Below are 15959 nucleotides of genomic sequence, written 5' to 3' on the forward strand. Positions count from 1 at the left end.
ATAGGTTAACAGTGGTTCATCCCATATAATCCTGGCAATGAGCTTGTTGATAAGGAAGAGACTTAAGGGTCAGAGAAGTATGCTCTCCTCCCCGGCATTCTGGGCATTTCATGATATGCGATTTTAGTTTCTGTAGTTCTCTATACCACCCCACTGTGGACTGAATGCACTCTTCAGGAAGCACTGTGGGGTCAGACAGACCTGGGTCTCCAGACTGGCCATGTGACCTTGAGCAAGTTTCCTGACCTTTCTTGTATTACTTTATCTGTAAATTATCTGTGTCTTTATCTGTAAATTAAAGGCTTGTTAGGGGGGCCAGGGTGGCTCAGTCAGTTGAGCGTCTGACTTCGGCTCAGGTCATGATCCCGCGGTTCATGGGTTCAAGCCCCACATTGGGCTCTGTACTGACAGCTCAGAGCCTGGAGCCTGCTTCAAATTCTGTGTCTCCCTCTTCTCTGTTCATCCCCTACTCTCACTCTGTCTCTCAAAAATAAACTTAAAAAAAATTGTTTTTACTAAAAAAATAAAAAATTTAAAAAAAGTGTTGTTAGATTTGAAGATTACAGAAAATAATGGACTATAAAAGTGCTTAGGAAAGACTATACTTTCAGGGGTCATTTTTATAGTTTGTTAAAAGTGTTTAGGACAGAGGCATTTGAATGTTTCTTCCCCCTTTTCCTTGGTTTTGGGGTGTTTCCCCCACTCTCCTTTGTCCTCAGAAGCAATCCCTGCCTGTTGAATTGTATTCTCACATCAAAGGCTCATCTGAACTTCAGCCTTTCTTAATCCCGGCTCATGGTTATCTCAGGGCGGCCTTGAATTCTTACAACTTTGGGGCAGCTCTCCTGCAGGCCAGCAAGGTCTCTTGTCTGTGATCTCTGTGCCCACCCCCTCCTGCTTACCCGAATGTGTGGTCTCAGGGGCAGGAGCGCCACCTTCTCGCTAGCTTCACCCCGCCTCACTGCCCCTGGTGCTGCACAAAGATGACACAGAACACGTGTAGGACTCAGGGCCACCAGACGCTTCTCGAGGTCATGGTGATGGTGATCGTTTCCCAGTCGTGCAGTATTTGCTGTCCTCTGAGCAAGGTGGCTCTCCCTTGTCTGATTTGTCATGTTCCTATACCATCTTCAGTGGGAAAACAGGAATGAGAGACAGCTTGGGGGGTGGGGGGCTGCCTGGGTGGCCCAGTCAGTTAAGCGTTGGACTCTTGATGGCAGCTCAGGGCATGATCTCAACGGTTTGTGAGATGGAGCCCTGCACGGGCAGAGCCTGCTTTGGGATTCTCTTTCCCTCTCTGTCTACCCCTACACCCCTCACTCTTTCTTCCCCTCCCCTGCTTGCGCTCACATGCTCATACTGTCTAAATAAATAAATAAATAAATAAATAAATAAATTTTTTTAAAGAGGAAATTGGCTTGTATTTGATGTGACCTCACAGAGTTTAAAAATTGTTTTTAAGCTTATTTATTTATTTTGAGAGAGAGAGAGAGAGAGAGAGAGAGAGAGAGAGGGGATCCTAAGCAGGCTCCACCCCCCAGCCCAGACCCCAACCCAGGGCTTCATCTCACGGCCCTGGGATTGGGACTTGAGTCAGACGCTCAACCTACCGAACCATCCAGGTGCCCCTAAGCTTCACATTTAAAAATTGAGTGGATTCACACCAAGACTCAGATTCTTAGTTTCTCTTCCAAAAACTGAGGAGACGAGGCCACCAAAGACCCTCATTTCCACATGCCAGCGCTGGGCAAGAGCGGTCGGGCCCCCACAGACCCTGAGTCATGCCTAGGTCACTGCTGTTCTGACCCCCTAACCTTGGATGTTTGCGATCTTGGATGTAAACTGAAAAATCATTAAACTGTATTTAAACTCTACATTTAACAACGGATCAGTTCCTCATTTTGATTTTGGGGCAGGTGACTAAGAATCTACAGTGACGGAGGTCCCAAGCCCTGTGCCACCGCTGACCATTTGTCATTGCCGTGGCTGTGGTTTCTTCGACATCGAGGAGCCATCAGTCCCATTTTGTCTATCGAGGAAGAGGGACAAATGTCAGGTCACTGCTTCCACAGTCACCTTTCAACAGAAGTCCCTCCCCTCCCCAAGGAGAAAGGTAGAAGTGACTGGGAAGGCCACCCTCCCTGAAGGGAGAAGGAAGAAGAGGAAAGGTTTGGGGGGGGGGGGGGTGCTGGGTGGCTCAGTTGGTTGTGTGACCCACTCTTGGTTTCGGTTTAGGTCATGATCTCAAAACTTGTGGGTTGGAGCCCCACGTCAGGCTCTGCATTGGTAGCTCGGGGCCTGCTTGGGATTCTCTCTCTGTCCCTCCCCTACTCAAGCTCTCTCTTTGTCTCCCTCTCTTTCTCTCTCAAAAATAAACATTAAAAAAAAAGAGGAAGAGAATCTTTTTCGCTTTATAGTTCATCACATTTAACGCCTCCCCCCCACCCCCCACCCCCCACCGAGACTCAGGTCAGGTATCCTTCCTTCTTGACTGATGACAACACTAAGACACCAGGAGGCCACTGTTTGCACTCTGTCCCAGAGCAAGGACTTAAGTAGTGAGCAGAGTTTGGGTCACTTGTATCTAACTTATGTCACGTTCCCCCTATTCTGTCTGCCCCTTCCTACCATATTTCTGAGACTGGTGTCGGTGGGTATTTACTGGTTTGAAGACAATTACAAGCTAAACTTAAAATAAAACTTGAGTTTCTGCCAGCTCTAAAGAGAAGTTTCTGTTCAGCCCTGCCCTGGGATTGGGTCCTCCAGGCCTCAGAATTTTCCACCGAAATATCTCTAATTGGATAGTCTTCAAGGAAATGGGACCAAGTGAGAATACGATAAATACACTGCAAAATAAAAACTTCTTCCTCGAGGTTTTTAGATGAAGCAACCAAAAAGCTAAGTGATGGCAGCTACGTGTGTGGTAGAAATGGAAAGAGATTCCAGATTCCTGAGTCTTCTTTCCCTTATGCTTCTTTGAGTTTGGTTTTCACTTGCACCAGAGTAGAAGTTAATTTGGAAAGCTCTGTTCTGTCTATTTTTGCTCCTGTTTTAACCTGTTGCTCACTTCCTGAGCCTTCCAGCCGAGGGCCAGGCTAAATCCTCTGCATTCCTTATCCCACTTAACCCTCACCTGCAGTCTTAGGAAATCTTACTGTCAGTCCCTCTCTGGCTGATAAGGATACTGTGTCTTAACAGGTTTAAGTAGCTTACGCAGGTCACACAGCTGTTAACTCTCAGAGCAGACTCAGCTCCAGATCTGGGTGACATACTCATATGTCCTTTTATTTTTTTTAATGTTTATTTATTTTTGAGAGAGAGAGAAACAGAACATGAGCAGGGGAGGGGCAGAGAGAGGGAGACAGAGAATCCGAAGCAGGCTCCAGGCTCTGAGCTGTCCGTACAGAGCCCGACGCGGGGCTCAAACCCACAAGCGGTGAGATCATGACCTGAGCTGAAGTCAGACGCTTAGCCCATTTTTTTTTTTTTAAGTTTGTTTATTTATTTTGAGAGTGCATGTGAGTGAGCGGGGAGGGGCAGGCAGAGAAGAGAGAGAATCCCAAGCAGGTTCAGCACTGTCAGTACAGAGCCCAACGTGGAGCTTGCAGTCAAGAACTGTGAGATCATGACCTGAGCCAAAACCGACAGTTGGATACTTACCCAACTGACCCACCCAGGTGCCCCAACATACTCACATATCTGAAATGACCTGTGTCTTCACCTAGACTCTAAACTGCATGAGGACCAGGACCATGATTGTATCGTCCAAAGAACTTAGGGAAGTATTTGGATGCAGCTGGTTGTGAGTCATTAATTAATGACCGCTGATTTTTTTCTTGGCCATTAGTTTGATTTTTCCTTTCCTGCAGGGATTTTCAGGTCACGCTGTTCTCAGAATGATCCCGGTTTTCTGTTGATTGTTTTGATTGATTTTTCTACCCTGTAATTGAAAATTAAGCTCCCATACATCTCCTTCGTGGGCTATGATCTGCAATCTGTAATCACAACTTTTCTTTAAATTGATCATCTTCTTTTGAGCTGTTAATAAACATGTCTGGTTTCATTGGAGGTTTCAAATAGTTATTTCCAGATGGTGAGGCCTTCAGATCTTAGAAGCTCATGCATAGCCTACTAAGTGGAGGTTTGAACAAAATACCACATTTTGGGCAATCTTTGTGCTATTAGTATGATGATTAAAAGAAAAAAACAAGTTTCCCTATATTTTTGTCTCTCTTCCACCCCATGAAAAAGCCACCAAATTGTCAGCCAATCAAAATGGAAATGAATCACAGTTAATATTATTATCTGCCTTTCTTTTCCTGTTTCTTTTTAAAATCAATTTAGCTTTTGAATGTGTATGTGGGGTTTTTTTTTAGTGTTTATTTTTGAGAGAGAGAGTAGGGGAGGGGCAGAGAGTGAGGGAGACACAGAATCTGAAACAGGCTCCAGGTTCTGAGCTGTAAGCACAGAGCCTGACACGAGGCTCAAACCCATGAACTGTGAGATCATGACCTGAGCCGAAGTCGGACGCTTAACCGACTGAGCCACTCAGGTGCCCCCCAATTTTTTTTTTAATATTCATTTATTTTTAAGAGAGAGAGAGAGAGAGCAGGGGAGGGGCAGAGAGGGAGACAGAAAATCTGAAGCAGGCTCCAGGTTCTGAGCTGTCAGCACAGAGCCTGACACAGGGATCAAACCTATGAACTGTGAGATCATGACCTGAGCTGAAGTCGGATGCTCAACCCAGGCACCTCTGTGTATGTGTTTTATTAATTGAGATGTACTCCACATAATGTAAAATTTTAAAGCAATTCTATGGTTGTTAGTATATTCACTGTGTTGTACAGCCATCACCACTAAAGTAATTTCAGGGCATTTCCAGACATGCCCCCCCAAAAAGAAACCCCATACCTATCCCTCACCCCCATCCTATGGCAGCCACTAATCTGCTTTCTGTCTCTATGGATGTGCCTGTCCTGGATATTTCATATAAATGGGATCATATATAAGATGCAGACTTGTGTGTCTGCCTTGCTTCACTGAGCATTAAGTTTTCCAGGTTCATCCAAGCCCTAGTGGGTGTGAGTACTTCAGTTCATAGCTGAGTAATGTCTCATTACCTAGAGATCCCACAGTTTCTCTGTCTAGTCATAAGTTGATTGACATTTATTATTTCTCACTTTGGGGCTCTTATGAATAAGGCTGCCATCAACATTTAGGTACAAGTTTTTGTGTAAAGGTATGTTTTAACTTTCCTTGAGTCTGTACTTAGTGGAATTGTTGGGTCATGACTCCAGGTTTAACTTATCAAGGAACTACAGTTTTGCTTTGGGGGGGGGGTCGGTGCACTGTTCTACAGACCTGCCAACAGTGTAGGAGCATTCCAATCTCTCCACATCTTCGTCAGCCCATCATTTTCTGTTGTGTTCATTTGCTTTTTGAAGAGCCCCCCCCCCATCTCGTTGTAATTTCCATTTGACATTTCTCTAACAACTAACAATATTGAACCTCTTTCTATGGGATTAGCAGCCATTTGTGTATCTTCTTTGGAGAAATGTCTATTCAAATCCTTTGCCCATTTTTCAGTTGTTGAGTTTTAAGAGTTGTATGTATACCTTCTGGGTACTAGACCCTTATCAGATACATGATTTGTATATCTACGTTTCTTGAATCAATTGCAAAGCAAAATTTTCCAAGAAGATCTGCATTTTGCTGCCATGTTGCGGTCTCTATGAAGCCCTACCTCATATTTGATTATTAGTATCTGGAACATCACCAGAACTTACATTAAGGCTTGGGGAGACACCTAGGTGGCTCAGTCTGTTGGGCAGCCAACTTCGGCTCAGGTCATGATCTCAGAGTCTTTGAGTTCGAGCCCCGTGTCAGGCTCTGTGCTGACAGCTCGGAGCCTGGAGCCTGCTTCAGATTCTGGGTCTCCCTCTCTCTCTCTGCCCCTCCTCTGCTCACGCTCTGTCTCTCTCTCTAAAATAAATAAACAGGGGCGCCTGGGTGGCGCAGTCGGTTAAGCGTCCGACTTCAGCCAGGTCACGATCTCGCAGTCCGTGAGTTCGAGCCCCGCGTCAGGCTCTGGGCTGATGGCTCAGAGCCTGGAGCCTGTTTCCGATTCTGTGTCTCCCTCTCTCTCTGCCCCTCCCCTGTTCATGCTCTGTCTCTCTCTGTCCCAAAAATAAATAAACGTTGAAAAAAAAAAAATTACTTTAAAATAAATAAACATTTTAAAAAACTAAAAAATTAATTAAGTAAATAAATAAAAATGCTTTTTCTTCTGGTGCCGAGATCCTGAGACTTTTATTGCAGGAATATCCAGAAGTATCAAGAGGAACATACTTTACTTACATTTCGTGCGTCTCCTGGGGGCTTTGTATGTCATTGCTTTAACCCTGAAATTTTTTGATAGAATAAAAGGAAGTAATTTTCTACTGAAATAAATATCATAGAGTAAGGGAATAACTTTGTAAATTTATCACACTTCACATATTTTATGTGAATTTCTCCCCTCCACCTCTGACCCCACTGCTTTCGAGCTTGGCGACCATGACTCCCCTGTGAGAGCCATAACTGTTTTAAGGATTTCACGAGAAAACCTACGACGCGTATATGGCCTCTAGGAATAGCTCACATCGCCTGAGTACTTACTATGTACTGTTTATTCTAAGCACTTTACAGATAGTCTCATTTTTTAATCTATCAGTGGCTTTATGGGGTTGGTATTTTATTACACCTGTTGTTACAGATGAGAAAATAGAGGCACCGGGGGCGAGATAAGTATTTGGCCCGAGAGCACACAGCTAATTGGTGAGGCCAGTGTTTGAACACAGATCATCTGACAACAGCCTGCCTCCTAGAGTTGGTGCTGAATTAGTTTCTTCCTTCAAGATGTCTCACATGATTTAACATGCCTCATTTCATCATGTAGATTAAAGGCCCTTTGGTTATGCATTACTCTCATCTCTGTTTCCCTGTCGGCCAGTGTGTTTCAGGAATTAGGTGGTCTGTAAATGATTGTTGGCTAATTGATCCCATGAGGTTTCACTGCAGTACTTGGAACAGCAGTGAATGTTTTAATATAGCAAGGCTTTCATATAGCAAGATCTTTCCTGTATTCTGTGGGACTCTCAGCTTTAATCTTCATGAGCTCTCTTATCCATCTTAAAGTGGACATATTGTAAAGAAAAGGAATAAATAATTGGAGGTACTGTAACATCTAATAGTATGGTGGTTGAGCTAATATGAATTAATCCCTACCATCTCCCACCCAGAAATAGAACACCCTTCTCCATTTCAATATAGCCAAACCTAAACTCAAAAGAAATAAAGGAAAATCCTCATGTAACAGCAATTAAAAGGAAACATTTCAAAGCCATAAGTGTAAAAAAAACAAAACAGTGACGTAGTGATGTCAAGGCCTAGACCCAATTATAGGCCTTAATGATGGGAGACAGGGATTTTTATATCCATATGGGAAAAAGAGCTATGATCTTGGACCATATGAGTGAAGGAGCTAGAATCTTATCAGACCTCTGTGTAAAGCCTGGATTCTCAAAATTTGGCCCTATGCTTTAGCCTTGAGTCGGGCTCCGTATTGGCAGCTCAGCGCCTGGAGCCTGCTTCAGATTCTGTCTCCCTCTCTCTGTCCCTCTTGTGCTAGCATGCGTTCTCTCTCTCTCTCTCTCTCTCTCAAATATAAAGAAAAATTTTAATAAAAATAAAAATTAGTCCTATGCTTGAAAAGAATACCAGAAAAATTCTACCCAGTGGTTTAGGAAAACCTCAGGAAAGCTTGCCATCTGGCCGTGGCTGTGAGTAACCAGGAAAGAGGGGCACCTATGAAAAATTAAAATGCACACTTAACTGGGTGTGTGATCTGAATTTACACCACCACAGAATGCCGCTTCCTAAACTGAAAAACTAATAGGAGAACTGTCCCAGTGGTCTTCAAACTCCAAATCCCCAAGAGAAGTAGGTATCCTACTCCAAGAAAGCCACCCCCCTCCCCAAAAGAGAAATCTACAGTCAAAAATTATAAATTGCACAAGGAAATGACACAAGTTAATATACACACTACATGCAAGAGAATGTATATTCCAAATATTGGAGATAATATAGCAATCTGAAATAATACTAAGTGTGTTTAAAATGATTAATGAGAGTGGCTCCTGGGTGACTCAGTTAAGCATCCAACTTCGGCTCGGGTCATGATCTTGTGGTTCATAAGTTTGAGCCCCACTTCGGGCTCTGTGCTGATGGCCTGGAACCTGCTTCGGATTCTATGTCTCCCTCTCTAGCCCTCTTCTGCGCTCACTCGCTCAAAGAACAAACATTTTTTTAAAAGTTTTTAAATAATTAAAAAAACAGATGAAGACAAACCATAAAAGACTCTTAAATACAGAGAACAAACGGAGAGTTGCTGGCAGGGTGTTGGGTGGGGGGATGGGCTAAATGGATGATGGGCATTAAGGAGAGTACTTGTTGGGATGAGCACTGGGTGTTATATGTAAGTGATGAATCACTAAATTCTACTCCTGAAGCCATTATTACACTATGTTAACTAACTTGGATTTAAAGTAAACAAAGATAACAAAAAATCAAAACAAGCAAAAAGAAATAGCTGAGTAAAAACTTGGAAATAGAAGGATACTCTGAAGAAGATACAGTAAGTTCCAGAAATTAGAAAGTTGGCAGATGAGTGAAATACCAAGTAAGTGCGACCCATGTCAAGATGGATAAGCTGGAAAGCAAGTACGAGAAAATCAGAATGAATGCATCACAGACATAAGAAGGAATATTAAAAAGCCCCCAAATCCTCATATATTTGGATACTTGTGAGCATATTTTTAGCTAATTTACAGTTCTAAGAAGAAATCACAATAGCGATTGGAAGACATTTAGAACTAACAAGTTATGACTATATAATAACTTAGAGAACACAAACAGAATTTAGAAGAAAATGTAAATTCTTACATGCATATATAGAAAACAGACACGCTAATGTGCTAAGCAGTCAACTCACAAACCTATTCTAAAACAAAAATTCTAAAAAATTTTCTAAAAAAAAATTCTAAAAAACATGGAACAAAATCATTCGGTGAGAGCAGAGTTTAATGGTACAGAAAACAAGCAAAATAGTGTGGTATGGAGTACTAAACAGCACGTAGTTAGGATAGATGTACCTGTGTTAATATGAATAGGTCTCAAACATAGAGTGAAAACGTCTCACAAGGAAAAGGCAGGCTTCGAAAGACTGTATCCAGACTCATACTGCAGAAGTCAAATTTTCAAACACGTAACAAATGATATTACATATTTTAATGGATAGAGACATACAGAGAAAGCTGTTATGGACCCTCAACAAAATCAGCTTTCTCCCTGAGCCAGACTGAATTCTTAATGGTAGGTGGTGGACAAATAGGGAGATATGATTCAGCGTAAACTATCATCATTAGTGACAAAGCAGCACAGACCACATTTCCTGTTGACAGGGGACAGATCCATCCATGAAGGAAACTGTTTATCATTTGCATTAATAACAACATTGTATTCTTTTCTTAACTCCTCCCCCTCAGGTCCTCTGCACTCAGTACTTGGCATATAATTAGATATTAATAACTGCATACTTGTTTTTGCTTTTTCTTGAACTTAGATACTACAAAGAATGCAATTAATGTACTTTCCTCCCTCGAGCCTGAAAATGTGCAGTAACTCAAGCCTTTGTGTCATAATTTCTGCTTGTCCCCTTTGGTTGTCGGGAAAAGCCACTAACATTCAACAAAATTGTCTGCAATGGAAACGTGTAACAGTTGGGCAGTGGTCAAGAAGCATGTGCCTCCAAAGTGGTATTATCCAGCGCTTAAAACAGATGGTGTGTAGCGTGAGAAATTGCCTATGATACAATGTTAAAGGAGAGATACCAAACACAAAACAAAACTGCTTGTGTGCTGTATAATACAGATGAACTTTGAAAACGTACTAAGTGAAAGAATGTAGGCACACATGCCATGGTATCAGTCAGGATTCTCCTGAGACACAGGATCTCCTGCATATACCTCCATGAGACTTCTTTTAAGGAATAGGCTCGCATAACCGTGGGTTCCGTTCAAGTCTGGAATCCAGAGGGCCGGCCAGCAGCTGGGGCAGGGCGTTGGACCTGCTGTCTTGAGGCAGAATTCCTTCTCCTTGTTTTTGCTCATCAGCCTCAGTTGATGGGATGAGACCACCTAGGTTATCAAGGGTAATCTTTAATTAAGGTGAACTAATTGCAGGTGTTAGCCACATCTGCAAAATACCTTCCCAGCCACACCTAGATCGGTGTTTTACTGAGTGACTAGTTCTACAGCCTGGCCAAGTTAACACGTAAGACTAACCATCACAGCCTCATGTTATAGGATTCCATTGATAGGGAATGTCCAGAAACGGCAGATCACAGAAAGAGGTTAGTGGTTGCCAGGGGCTGGGAGAAGGGGGGGTTGGAGAGTGGCCACTAGTGGGTAAGCCTCATGGAAATATTCTCAAATGAGATAGTGGTGATGGTTGCCCAACATTGTGAATATACTAAAAACCCCTGAGTTGTACATTTTAAAGATGATAAATTTTATGTTACATGAATTTTCTCTCAATAAAAAATTGCCCCCAAGCCCTGTAATTATACAGCCATTAGGTCATGATCTCACAGTTCGTGAGTTCGAGCCCCGCGTCAGGCTCTCTGCTGACAGCTCAGAGCCTGGAGCCTGCTTCAGATTCTGTGACTCCCTCTCTCTCTGCTCCTCCCCTGCTCACACACTGTCTCTCTCTCTCAAAAATAAAATAAATATTTTTTTTTTAATTTAAAAAAATTACAAGATATAGGGGCGCCTGAGTGGCTCAGTTGGCTAAGTGTCCAAATCTTGGTTTCGACTTAGGTCGGGGATTTGAGCCCCACATCGCGCTCTGTGCTGGCAGCACAGAGCCTGCTTGGGACTTTGTCTCTCCCTCTCTCTCTGCCCCTCCCCTGCTCACTGACTTTCTCAAATAAATAAACTTAAAAAAATTACATGAGAATGCACTTGAAGGGCTTTAGGACATAAAGCATGTACTCGGAAATTGTTAGCCATTATGTTACGATTAACCTTAATTGTATACCGAGAAATGAAAACAGCTTCACTTTGCATATATTTGAGTTGGTGAGATTGGGAGTGAATTTCCGAACTCACTATTTCCAGTAGAACTGTGACAATATGGCTTGTGCAGTAAATACATTTTTTTAAGGGTTTAAAAATAAAGTCTTACAGAGGCATCTCTGTGGAGCCAAAGTTCACATAAAGAGCTCGCACTGATGGAACGCCTCAGCTCCAAAGAAGATGAGAAAGGGGTACAGATACATTTCAGTGGAAGGACGGACAGAGAAACCATCCTTGCATCTGTTCATTGTGTGCACATAGTCATTTGCTAATAACTGTACTCATTCTGTACTTTTTCTTTTCTGGTTGTTAACGTTCATCTTAGATTCGCTCCCAAAGGGCAAGAAGGCGTATTGCGAATTTCCCTAATAGGGTGCGTAGCGTGATGGCATGGCTGGTAACTGTTTCAGTGATAATTAAAAATATTTTTTCCTCTGCCAGTATTTCTTATTTAATCAAGCCAAAATCAGTCTGTGTACCAGAGAACTATTCTGGGGCTTTGATTAAAAAGCCACAGAAGATTTTAATCTCTTCTCTCTGAAAATACCCTAAAAACAGGAACAATGCTGTTTTCATAAATCTGACTCAAATGCCATTCAACTGCTATCCCTGAATTAATTTTCATACCTACAGAAAAACCCACGTGTGCAGAGAAACGAAGGCTGGATAAAACCTGGAAAATGGGGGCCAGGGGGAGGATAGGTTGGTATAAGTCATTATGCGTGATTTCTAGAATTATTTCTTTCTAAAAAAAAATTGTTTTTTAAATGTTTGTTTATTTTTGAGACAGAGAGAGACAGAGCATGAACGGGGGAGGGTCAGAGAGAGGGAGACACAGAATCTGAAACAGGCTTCAGGCTCTGAGCTGTCAGCACAGAGCCTGACGCAGGGCTCGAACTCACGGACCGCGAGATCATGACCCGAGCCGAAGTCAGCCGCTTAACCGACTGAGCCACCCAGGCGCCCCTAAAAAAAATTTTTTAATGTTTATTTTTTGAGAGAGAGGGAGAGAGAGTGTGAATGAGGGAGGGGCAGAGAGAGGGAGACCCAGAATCCAAAGCAGGCTCCAGGCTTTGAGCTGCCAGCACAGAGCCCGACTTGGGGCTTGAACCCACAAACCGTGAGAGCATGACCTGAGCCGAAGTCGGACGCTTAACTGACTGAGCCACCCAGGCGCCCCTCTAGAATTATTTCATGAACAATAATTTTGTATAAGCTTAGAGTGAAAAGAATCACCCCATTTCTTCCACAGTAGGCTACTGGACTGGCAGCTCTTTGAGACACCATGAACTTGAACAAGAAACCGGTAGCCGAGGTCTTAATTGTCTTCCCCCCTAGTTTCTTCCATCCCTGTTTTATGGATGCACTTAGCATAAAAAGTGGGGAAGGCCCAGCCAGCTGTAGGAGCTAATGTAATGGTCATATGAGCCCATTTTAAAGTTGAGGATACCAAGGCTCAGAGATTATCACAGCATCTTGAGCATTAGAAGGGACCTTGAAGGCATCTCATCCAAGCCTTTTGCCCTGAGGGGAGAGTTTAAAATTGTGGCCCAAGTTACACAGCTTGTAAGTTGATGGAGCCAGAACTCGAACCTGTTGTTCTAACATCGTGTTCCTCCCCAGCTGCCTCACTACTTGCTTAGGATCTTCTTGCCTTTGTGAGGGGAGGCTGCACAAGAATGAGTTCCTGGTAATTTCTGGGGCTGCAGAGGTCCTGATGACAGTTCTCCCCTTGGGCTCTGTTGTCGGCCCTGCCGAAGGCCTCCGTAGAGCTATACCTACCATTCAAAGACATTCTTGACCTTCCCCTTCCGTAGTTCGGGAGTTGCCCAGCCAGGTGGGTCTGACCTACCTCCAGGTGGGCTCTTATTCTCAGCAGACTTTGACCTTGGAGACCTCTCTGCGCTCTTGAATCCAGTCCAAGATTCTGGCTCTGGATAAGGGTAGAGAAGGATTGTGCCCTGTGATATCCTGACCTCATCTTGGATCCTGGAAATTGACAGTGATTTTTCTTACCAGGCATCTGGTTTTTCCAGACTGCTTTGAGACCAAGATAAAACACACCCATTTACAAGGTGTGGCTCCTGGCTGAGGTTCTTCACCAGCTACTTCTTACCCCTGAGGGTCCTGGGGTGACATCTCTGGCCCAGGGTTCATCTCTCAACTGCTTCTCCAGGTCTGGATTGGTATTTATAATCCCCTCTTTTTCAGGAAAGAAAGAAAAAGGAAGGAAGGAAAGGAGGGGGGAAGGAAGGAAGGAAGGAAGGAAGGAAGGAAGGAAGGAAGGAAGGAGAGGGGAAGGAGGAAAGAAGGAGAGAGGGAAGGAAGGAAGAGAAGGGAGAGAGAAAAGGAGGGAAGGAAGGAAGGTGAAGGGAAGGGAGAGAGGGAGGAAGGAAGAAATTGGAATTTGTGATACTCTAAGAACATACTTGACAGAAAGTTTTCATTAATAAATATAGTAACCTTTTCGTGGTGATCATCACCTCTGATAGCTTTGAAATGGCTTTTTGTGGACTCTTATCTCTCCCATAAAAACCCACATCTGGATAAAGGCTGAAAAACAGCAAGTGTATTCCTTTCTAATTTCCCCGCATTTATTTGAGGTGGAGATGATTAGAGGCAGAGTTAATCACTAGTAATATAAACCCTAAAATTGGAGCTCATGGGGTTCTTTTGCTATTCAACAGAGTGCTTCTGTGGCTGTTTTTTGAGCACAAGACACATCTCCTTTCTTTTTACATAGAGCCTTCTTTGACATACAAGCCAAACATTTACTGGAGACGGCCTGAATAGTATGAGAGAGAATGTCTGTTTGTTTTTGTTTTTGTTTTTTTTTTAAAACACTGGATCCTACAGGGTATCCTTACAGCGTAAAAGAGGTATGTTTCATATAGAACAGTGGAACATAGGCAATTTGTGAAGTAGGAAGTGAGCACAACAGGTTTTTTTCAATTTACTTAAAATATTTTGAATCCTTGGCATTCTTAACCATTCAGGAGTCTCTAGCCCTGGGTTTTGAAATATGAACCAAGGAGGGTTGATACTGGAGTTGTGTGTGTGTGTGTGTGTGTATCTGGGCAGTAATAGAAATGTTTATGTATGTTTGTTCCAAAAATATTTTAAAATGGCTGATCAGAAATACATTCAGAAATGCTTGCACAAAATAAAGAGATCAAGACAGAGGTGGAATTTGTAGGAAAATAAAATTAAACCAACGATAAGGTTGCTATGCAGATACTCCGTGTGGGGTTATTTTATTTGGCCTGCTAACCGCTGCGGGAAGTACAGCAGAATTTAAATGAAGACTCTAGTATTGATTATAATTCACATCTCTTTTCATTGACCTAGAGTTCTTAACTGTGCCCATGCAACTATAAACTTTCACAGACTAATGATCTGAGTTTGTAAAGGAGCATATCCAGTGATCTCCTCCTTGACTCTTACTGCCCTTTGTCATTTTATTTCCAATTAACATATCACCCTAGAAGGTGGATGGAGGAAAAGAGATGTACAAATCATCCCAGCCCATCTTATCTCTTGGTTTAAAAAAGAGAGGGGTGGAGGGGAATGGGGCTCCTAGCTGGTGACTCTTGATCTCAGGGTTGTGAGTTCGAGCCCCATGTTGGGCATAGAAATTGCTAAAAAATAAAAATAATAAATGTAAAAAAAATAAAAAATGAGAGGTTGGGAAAGGGCAAAGTGTGGGAGTGGGAAAGAGGCAGTTAGATGTTAGGACCGTTTGAAATTTGTGATTCATAGTTACCAAAGCCAGCACAAGAAAAGAATTCGTATAGACACCTATAAAGGCAAGCTTTCAGAGAAGGTGCACTTAAGCCTTGAACAACACAAGTTTGAACTGTGCAGGTACATTTACACACATTGTTTTGTGGGGTTTTTTGTTTTTTGTTTTTTTCAGTAAATACAGTCCAACACTGTAAATGTATTTTCTCTTCCTTACAACTTTTTTTTTTTAATTTTTATATTTGAGAGAGAGATAGCCAGATCACATGCAAGCAGGGGAGGGGCAGAGAGAGAGGGAGACAAAGAATCTGAAGCAGGCTCCAGGCTCTGAGCTGTCAGCACAGAGCCCAAAGCAGGGCTTGAACTCACAAGCAGTGAGATCATGACCTGAACCGAAGTTGGACACTTAACCGACTGAACCACCCAGGCACCCCATGACTTTCTTAATAACGTATTTCTCTAACTCACTTTATGATAACAATACAGTATACAATACACATAACGTACAAAATATGTGTTAATTTTTATCAGTAAGTCTTCCAGTCAACAGCAGGCTGTTAGTAGTTACATTTTTTGTGGAGACAGAAGTTATACGTGCATTTTCAAATGTGTGGGGGTTGGCGCCCCAGACCCCAGCATTGTTCAGGTGTCCACTGAATAACATTTCTTGATTTTGAACATTTTCCTACACTCACATAATTATAAGCCTCAGTGTCCACAATACTCAGATTCAGTAGCCTCTCGATCAGACCAATTTGGACACATCGTTATCTAGAAATTACTAAAAAGGATTGGGGTGCCTAGGTGGCTTAGTTGGTTAAGCGTCCAACTTAGGCTCAGGTCGTGATCTCACCGTTTGTGGGTTCGAGCCCCGCGTTGGGCTCTGTGCTGACAGATCGGAGCCTGGAGCCTGCTTCAGATTCTGGGTCTCCCTCTCTCTGCCCTCCCCCACTCATGCTCTGTCTCTCTCTGTCTCTTAGAAATGAATAAATGTTAAAAAAAAAAATGTAGGGGCGCCTGGGTGGCGCAGTCGGTTAAGCGTCC

General features: G+C 42.9%; 1 protein-coding gene across 1 annotated transcript in view; it reads left to right on the forward strand.

Moving 5' to 3' along the window:
* The window catches only part of SLC1A1 (solute carrier family 1 member 1), an 83744-nt gene that overhangs the window by 23932 nt on the left and 43853 nt on the right, over positions 1-15959 (forward strand). The window lies entirely within an intron of this gene.

The sequence above is a fragment of the Prionailurus viverrinus genome, chromosome D4 (genome assembly GCF_022837055.1).
Source record: "Prionailurus viverrinus isolate Anna chromosome D4, UM_Priviv_1.0, whole genome shotgun sequence".
NCBI lineage: Eukaryota > Metazoa > Chordata > Mammalia > Carnivora > Felidae > Prionailurus > Prionailurus viverrinus.